This window comes from Ahaetulla prasina, chromosome 5 (assembly GCF_028640845.1).
Source record: "Ahaetulla prasina isolate Xishuangbanna chromosome 5, ASM2864084v1, whole genome shotgun sequence".
In the NCBI taxonomy this organism is placed as follows: domain Eukaryota; kingdom Metazoa; phylum Chordata; class Lepidosauria; order Squamata; family Colubridae; genus Ahaetulla; species Ahaetulla prasina.
In genome coordinates this window covers 87,622,709-87,630,623 of record NC_080543.1, presented here as the reverse complement: position 1 = coordinate 87,630,623, position 7,915 = coordinate 87,622,709, and the positions used below count along the sequence as shown (strand labels likewise).

Sequence of the window (7,915 nt, the reverse complement as noted above, 5' to 3'; positions counted from 1 at the left end):
GGATGTAAATAAAAGATTCTTCATATAAATTTTGTATTAATGTTATACCTGCACAGATACACATTATCCAATAGCGTATTATATTATCTTATTAAAAGGAGAGTGAAAACAAGATTGATAAGTAACACTGGTCCATAAGAGATTGTGTAAACATAGATTTTACTACCCTTTGATCCGTTTTTGTTTACTCCATAGGATTAAGAATTCATCTGAACAGTAGAAGGCTGGTGGGGTGGGCAAGAATTCCTTTTCGGTGGAACAAAACATTTCAGCCTAAAAGTGGCTAAGGAGTTATTTCAGGACACTGCAATTGGAAGAGAAATTCATTTGATGGTCGGGGTAGGTGTTGATGTTTTTGTTCGTTGCAAATCATAAAGGCAGAACTGCTGATAAACCCACCGCACCCCCTCTCTCCGGGTTTCCTCCTTGAAGATCAATATGCTGATTTCCAGCAGCAACCCCGGAGACCACTTAGTCAGCCGGGTTCTGCCAGACTTTGCCTGCTGCTTCGTTCGCTCGTAGAGTTGCAGCAGGGAGAGAGGCTGGCCCTGGACTTCCACATGCACTTCGCTCTCCGAGCACATTAACTTGCTCACGAAGTCATGAGCATGAGCAGCAGCACTACCACCACCTGACCGCCATTCTGCACCCCGAAACTTTCCGTTTTCCTGCCCGCCACTCTCTCGGACTTCCTTTTGATCCCCTCCGCCGCCGGAGTGGATGTGGTGGTAGTGGTGGAGGTAGAGAAGGAGGAGGAAGGGCGGGAGGGGGGGGGAGAAGAGCTACGAGGGCTGCTCGAGATTTACCATCTGCTTCACGATCTCGGGACCTCAGGGTTGGAAAGAAGAGTTCCACCATGGGCTGCCTGTGAAAGGAACTTGGCTTACTCGGGGCTTTGGCAGAAGTTGAGACTTCCCTCGGGGGCTTCCTGGAGGGTGAGCTGGGCCTTTCTACACGCGGAGGGAGGTGAGTTTTTCCGGCCGGCCTTTTGGGGACTCCCTAAGAGAAATTGACAAACGCGGGTAGGCAGCGCCGAGAACGCCTCGGGAGGGCCATGTTTTCCAGCGCGATTTCAACTTCCCTTCTGTTCCCCGGCCTTAATGGATGGGCGGTTGACTATTGTTTATATGGGTGGACGTTTGCGCCTCACGTTTCGGTGGCCTTCGAGCTGGGTTGGCCCTCGGATTCCCCCGCTCCCCCTACTTTCCCAGCAGGATGGGCTGCGTTTCCCTGTGGCAACCCCGCCAAGGCTTTGAAATGGGCCGGAACAACTCTCCGGGCCTTGCGTTGAATGAAAGGAGAGCCTTGGGGTGGGGGTGGGGTTGCCGATTGCCCTCCCGGAGCCCTCATTCGATCGCAGGGATCTCGGGTTGATATGTCTTTCGTTTCGTCTGGTTTAAGCAGGATCGCTGCAGAGCGAGGAGGGGGAAGGGAGATTCCGTGCTTTTTTGGCCGTTTGCCTTGGCTGAGGCTTCAGGAGGAGGACTGCGGCCAAGGGGGCTGATGAACTTGGACCCGGGGGAGGGGGGTGCCTTTTACACTGAAATAAGGGGTGGGGGAGGGGACGTGAGCGCGGAAAATGGTGTCGCGGTTGTGTAACCCCAGGGTGGGGGAAGGGAGCCCCTGAATCAAGCCTGTCGCTGAGGCCGTTCCTGAAGTTTTCCCGGGGTGGTGTGGCCAATAAGCCCTTGGGGGCTGCCTAGTGAAGGACAACCTTTTAGAAAAGCGCTCGGCTGCTTTTCAGACTGCAGCCTTAAGACCTGTTGCATGCTGAAAGTTCAGAAAGACGGAGAGCCCTCTATATGGGGACCTCATTGGTTCACTCCTGCAAATGAGTTCCGCACGTTGGCTTTGTCTTCTTTCTCTTCCGTTTCCCCCTCCCATGTTTTGTTTTGTCCCAGTACTCAGCCTATTTTAATTTAGGTTGGGTATGGGGGAGTACACGTTATTCCTGCCTCTGTGAACCCTTGGCCTACTTATTGACATGGCGGGTGACTCATAGAAACAAAAAGAATCGCCTATCCTCCACTTTCTGGCAAGCTTTTCTTGAGCTTATAGCTCTAAAGCTGGATCAGGTAGCCCTTAAATAGTTTAACATGTGTGATCCAGAAGCTGCATTTGTGGGGTATAGTGGCATAGACTTAATTGTACATAAGCTTTATAAAGAAGGGGTTTTTTTTTATTTCAAATGGCTTATGAAATGAAATATTGTCTGATGAGAAAGGTCCAGTATAGAAGTTTACGTTCAATACTTTCCACGTTAGTTTCTCCCCAAAGGAATAATAGAAGTAACAGGTTGTCAGAGCTTTTTCTGTACTCGATTCAGTATGATAGCTTTTTACTTTGATTACTTATTAGTTGATTTTAAACAAGATCTTTTCACAGAGTAAAGACAAAGTTAATGCAATAAACCTTTCTTGCTATATCTCTGTGCAAGGTATTTTTTAGGCCAGATATAAATAATAAATGTGTCACATTTTTCAAAGTTATAATTACAAGTTTTTGTCAATCCACATGGTATGAGGCCTGATTCAGAAATCTTGTTTATGAAGTCCAGAAATATAATTAGAGTTTCCTTATTTTGTTACTTTTTCCAAAACAGTTAGTCTACTTCAGGTTTGTTTACATGTTTGGTGATTCCCAATGGCTTTCTAGGCTCAGCTGCTTTCAGATTATTTTGGGTCACTGCTACTCCTTGATGTGGATGACTGATCAAACTTCATCTAGTCAAACTATCATCATACTGTTTACATAGGCTAATATCTTGAAGAAGCAATACTTTAATTCGTTTTGACTTTGAAGTTGTATGAATAAGAGCTGACATGTTGCTGCGAGCAGTTTATAGCTGATAAAGAATTTCCAATTTTTTCAAAATACTACAGTAGTAAGTAAATACTTAAAATTAATCATAATTACGTTGCTTAACTTCTAACATAACTCTTATTCAGATAAATATATCCTTCTATAAAGGATATAAATCACTTCCCACAGAATGTCCAAAGCAGTAGAAGCATTCTAACAGAAACATAATTTTTGTCCCCATTAAAAAGCAGCTGTATATTATTGCTTAATGTTTTCAAAAAAATTCTTCTGAGAAAATGGACTCTTTGTCTGTGAAAACCTATTTATAATCTTATGCATTTTTAGTCTTTTAGGTGACACAGCTTATTATTAAACCAGTGAACATGTTCCAGTCAGTTTGTTTTCAAGTGAACATTTCAAATATGTGAATTGGATGCATTATCTCAAGTTATACTGTGTGTTGGTGTGTGTGATACTTTTTGCTGAATGGTAATTCTGATAAGTTACTGAGTGATTCTGTAAGATTGGAATAAGTCTTAATTGAATATTTACAGTGTTGAATCGTTTTTTGGCTATGTACAGTATTGTGATAATTTTATACAAAATAGTATTTATTTAAATAATTTGGAGAATGAACTTTACCAAAGCAATAAATTACTACTCTATCTTCAAAACTACTTGTCTGTTTTCAGAAAGTAACTAAATATATGTATATGCAATATTGTTATAAAAATCTGACTGACATGCCTTTATCAATATGGAAAAAAGATTATTACTGTCTTTTATGCTTTATTTAAACGAGACAGTCATTCTTTGTTGCATCTTTGTAGGGGAAGTGGTAGAACATGGTGTTGGCAGCTAGACCGCCACCTGTTCAGTTTAACACTGATGTTAATAAGGAAGGCTATTTTTATAAAAGAAGTATGGCTATCTGCACTTCATTCAGGATTTGGCTCCATTTTTATTCATATGATTCTTGTATTTATTTAATATCAAATATTGTAATAGACATGCAACAATTGCCAACTGAATATGTAGCAAATTGCAAATTGAATGTAGAATATTTAATAAAATGCTTATATGATTACATGGTTTCATTTTTGTGAACAGAACATTTAAATCAGTGGGAGACTTCCAAGGCGGCATAGTTTTTCTTGTGGAGCAGAGAAAAGTAGAAGTGTTGATGCAAGGGTTCATCTCTAAAAAAAAAGGAATGTGCCCAGAATATTGTGGGACATTGTTAATAGCATGGAAAATGACACCAGGGGCTTCAGAATAAAAACAAGAACCATACTATAGAACAGTGATGGCTAACCTTTTTGCTGTTGCGTTCCAAAAGTGGGGGGAGCATGGAGGGGTTGCGTTCACATGTGCCCACACCCATAATTCAATGCACCCTGTGCGCCATGTATGTGTGCGCAACCCCCTTCCAGCTTTTGGCATGCAGTGGTACGGTGGGCCAGATAGATCTGTTTTTTGCCCTCCCCATGCTCCAAAGCCTTTCTAGGAGCCTAGGGAGGGCAAAAACGGTCTTCCCCACCCCCCGGAGGCCCTCTGGAGGCTGGAAACAGCCTGTTTCCTGACTTCCGATAGGCCTGGACAGCCTGAAAATCAGATGGCCAGCGTGCACATGTACACCGGAGCTGAGATAGGGCAACACTCACGCACCCACCAATATGGCTCCGCGTGCCACCCGTGGCACCTGTGCCATAGGTTTGCCATCACGGCTATAGAAATTAAGAATCCTAATCCACCCTTAGACATGGAAACTGACTGGCTGATATTGGGCAAGTCACTGTACCTCAGTCCAACCTCTCAAATGGTTGTTTTGTGGAGAAAATAGGAGGATTATATATGTCACCTTGAGTTGAACAAGAAAATGTGGCATATGTACCCTGTTTCCCCCAAAATAAGGCATCCCCTGATAATAAACCCAACCGGGCTTTTGAGCACATGGCAATAAGGCCAAGTGCTTATTTTAGGGTTCAAAAAAATATAAGACAGAGTCTTATTTTCGGGAAAACACAGTATTAAAAATGAATACAACAAAATAAAGATGATTTCCCTAACTCCTGGATAGAGTATCTTAAATAAACTGCTGGTACATGCCCTTCCAGGAAATAAGACATTCTGGATCCAAACTGTTGCGATTAATGGTATACAGAAAGGCTGACCGGGGTTTACAAAAGCATAATTTGTATTGCATTATTTATTACTCTTAGAATAGGGTTGGAAAATATTCCCAGTTTTCTTGAACTACTTTTTTTCCAGTAACAAAAAATCTAGGAGCACTTGTCCCTACACACCCAATACTGAGATTTATTTATATCTAAAAAGAGCATTTGATAAAGAAAATACATGATAAACAAAATCATCCAGATTCTACAACTGAACTGTCTTAAGGCTGCCTTTATTCTGATTGAGATAGTAAAAACAGATTTTACCTGACATATTATATGAAAGCTGGCCTAGTATCCAATTAGCTTCTGAGAAAATTCTGTGCTCTAATTTGTAACATCTAAACTGCTTTTCAGTAACAAAACTATTTTAGACAGCTCATTGAATACATTTAATTGTGTTCCATATATGGATTGATGGAAAGTCAGTAGACATAATTTTTTGAGGTTCTGATATTATGGAACAGAGTAATAAAATTTTGGGGTTTGGACTAACAATTTGTTTTTTCCTGATGATTCCTAAAAAAAAGAGATGATTGGTTTTTGTTTTTTTACATCTAGTACTAATGTAAACTCGGTAGTCTTATTCTATACTTGGATGCCTTCATTATTCATCTTCCTTACATGATTAAATTTAATAATGCATTATAGCTGAATAGTGGTAGTTGAACAGTAATTAATCAATTTGGCAATGATACCCTGACCTGACTTGAAAAATGTTATCAGTCTGTATAAAACAGCGTTGCTGGCCAACTTCTATTTTTAAAGCAAATTTGTGTGATTCAAATTAGTCTTCTGAGTAAAAAGTTGCTGGAGAAACTATGTTTAATTTTCATTGGCAAATCATCTGGGAATTTTTTCCCCCTACTTCCCAGGTTTTGGCTGATCTCTAGAGTAGAGATGGGTAATTATGGCCTCTTTACAACCTGTGGACTTCAACTCTTAGAATTCCTGAGCATGGCTGTCTCAGGAACTCTGGGAGTTGAAGTCCACAGGTTGTAAAGGGACTATAGTTGCCCACTTCTGCTCTACAGAATGTTCTTTAATTAGGTATTTTTCTCCTTTGCTCTGTACATAGGAGTCATTTTTAATATGAAGGGGGCAAAAACTCTTCCATGGCTATTGGAACAAACCATCCTTGCTGTCTGTAAGACATTTACCGGTATTTTGTTCGACTAATCCATATTCCTGAAATTCTTTCATCTTTATTTGCATTCTTTGAATATATTCATACAGTGTGTATGTGTGTGTGTGTACAGTATATGTATACACAGTGTATGTACACACACATATACAGTATATTTGATATATACTGTTTTGATATATATACTGTATATACTGATACATGCTGATATATACTGTTATTATACCAATCACTCTCAGGCCAACTTACCTCATAGAATTGTGAGTAAAATAGGAAGGTGTGTTCAATATGTTCACCATCTTGAGTTATTTATTATAGTAAATATAGTAAAAACAATAAAGACAGGATATAAATATTCATGTATCAAAGGAACCTCAGTATGGGATATAGGTTAAGCTGTTTGGTATATGTTATCCTTTCAGTCTAGCATGGCAATTGCTGTCTAATAAATTATAACTGAAAGTAAAACACATGCTTAGTCCACTAATTCATTTATCAGATTTATATCCTTGATTTAATTTAAGAGTTTAAGAGCTTAAGGCATATACAGCATACCTTCCTCTATTTTCTCCAATAGCCCTGTAAAATAGATTGAGGGTTTTGCCCAGAGTCACCCAGTGAGCTTCTGTGTTTGCGACTATACTGTACTTAAACCACTATTCTTGGCTCTCAACTCTTCAGCAACCAGTATTTCAGGCAAATCTATTCAAAAACTAACCAAATATATTATATTTAGTGATTATATTATATTCAGCATATTCAGAGTTGTATTCTGTTACCTTCACACGGCCTCACTTCATTCCACAGAATCATAATTTTGGAAGATCCGTTGGAGATCTTCAACCCCTTGCTCAGTGTTGGAATTTCCTATAATCTCAGACAAATGGTATGATCTTTGAAAGTTTCCCGTGATAGTATACCCACAACTCTAGACTGAGCCTGTTTCATTGCTTAACAACTCTCACAATAAGAAGAGATTTCTTATTTCAAGTGTGGATTTTTCTTTGGTTCTTGTCCTACCTTTTGCAGCTGTGGCGTATATACCTAACCATTTGACATCTCAGTTTACACAAAACATACTCATTTTCTTTAATCATTTCTTAATAGGATTTAGCCTCTGAGTCACTCACCATCTTTTGTAAGTTTTCTCACACTATTTCCGATTTCTCGGTGTCCTTGCACTAGGGCAACCAAAACTGGACACAGCATTCTAGGTACAGTCTGGCCAGTACAGTATAGAATAGAAATATAAATCTTTTCACTATAAGTCTTTAGATGCAGTCCAGGATAGCCCTAGGACTAGGGTTTTTTTTTTTAACAACCTATTCAATATACAGTCTCTTATTCAACATTATTCATTAACTTTCATTTGTTACTTATTTGGACCTGCCCAGCTACCACTTCCTTCCTTAACAAACCTTTCCTCCTCCCTTCTCTACTTTCTTCTACTTTCTTCATCCTTCCTCTCCTTCGCTTTTCTACTTCCTCTCCTCCTTCCCCACTCTTCTCTTCCACCCTTTCTAACCCTCTCTCTTTCCCCTTTCTTCTTCCTCTCCTTTCCCCCTCTTCTACCTCTCTCTTGCCTACCTACTTTCTTCCTTCACTCTCTCCTCTCCCTTTCCATTCCCTTCTGAAATGGCAGCTGAGCAGCCCTGATTTCATTTCAAATTATTTCTATTTCTTAATTACATATCTTCAATCATTCCTTTACATTGATCCTTCATCTCCCCCCTCCCCTTCCCTCCCTCCCCTCCCACCCAGAGACTTCCCAGAACAAAGTACAGGGTATAAA

The 7,915-nt window shown here is 40.1% G+C and overlaps 1 protein-coding gene across 10 annotated transcripts in view; it reads left to right on the top strand.

Moving 5' to 3' along the window:
* The first annotated feature begins 210 nt into the window (after nucleotides 1-210).
* The window catches only part of TBL1X (transducin beta like 1 X-linked), a 177,480-nt gene continuing 169,775 nt past the window's right edge, over nucleotides 211-7,915 (top strand). For 4 of the 10 annotated variants that reach the window (XM_058184434.1, XM_058184431.1, XM_058184433.1 and 1 more), the window contains exon 1: nucleotides 375-966. The gene's annotated coding sequence lies outside the window, so the exon portion shown is untranslated. Of the gene's footprint in view, nucleotides 340-369; nucleotides 967-7,915 lie in introns of those variants that run through there. The other 6 variants (XM_058184427.1, XM_058184428.1, XM_058184429.1 and 3 more) reach the window with 5 other exon arrangements.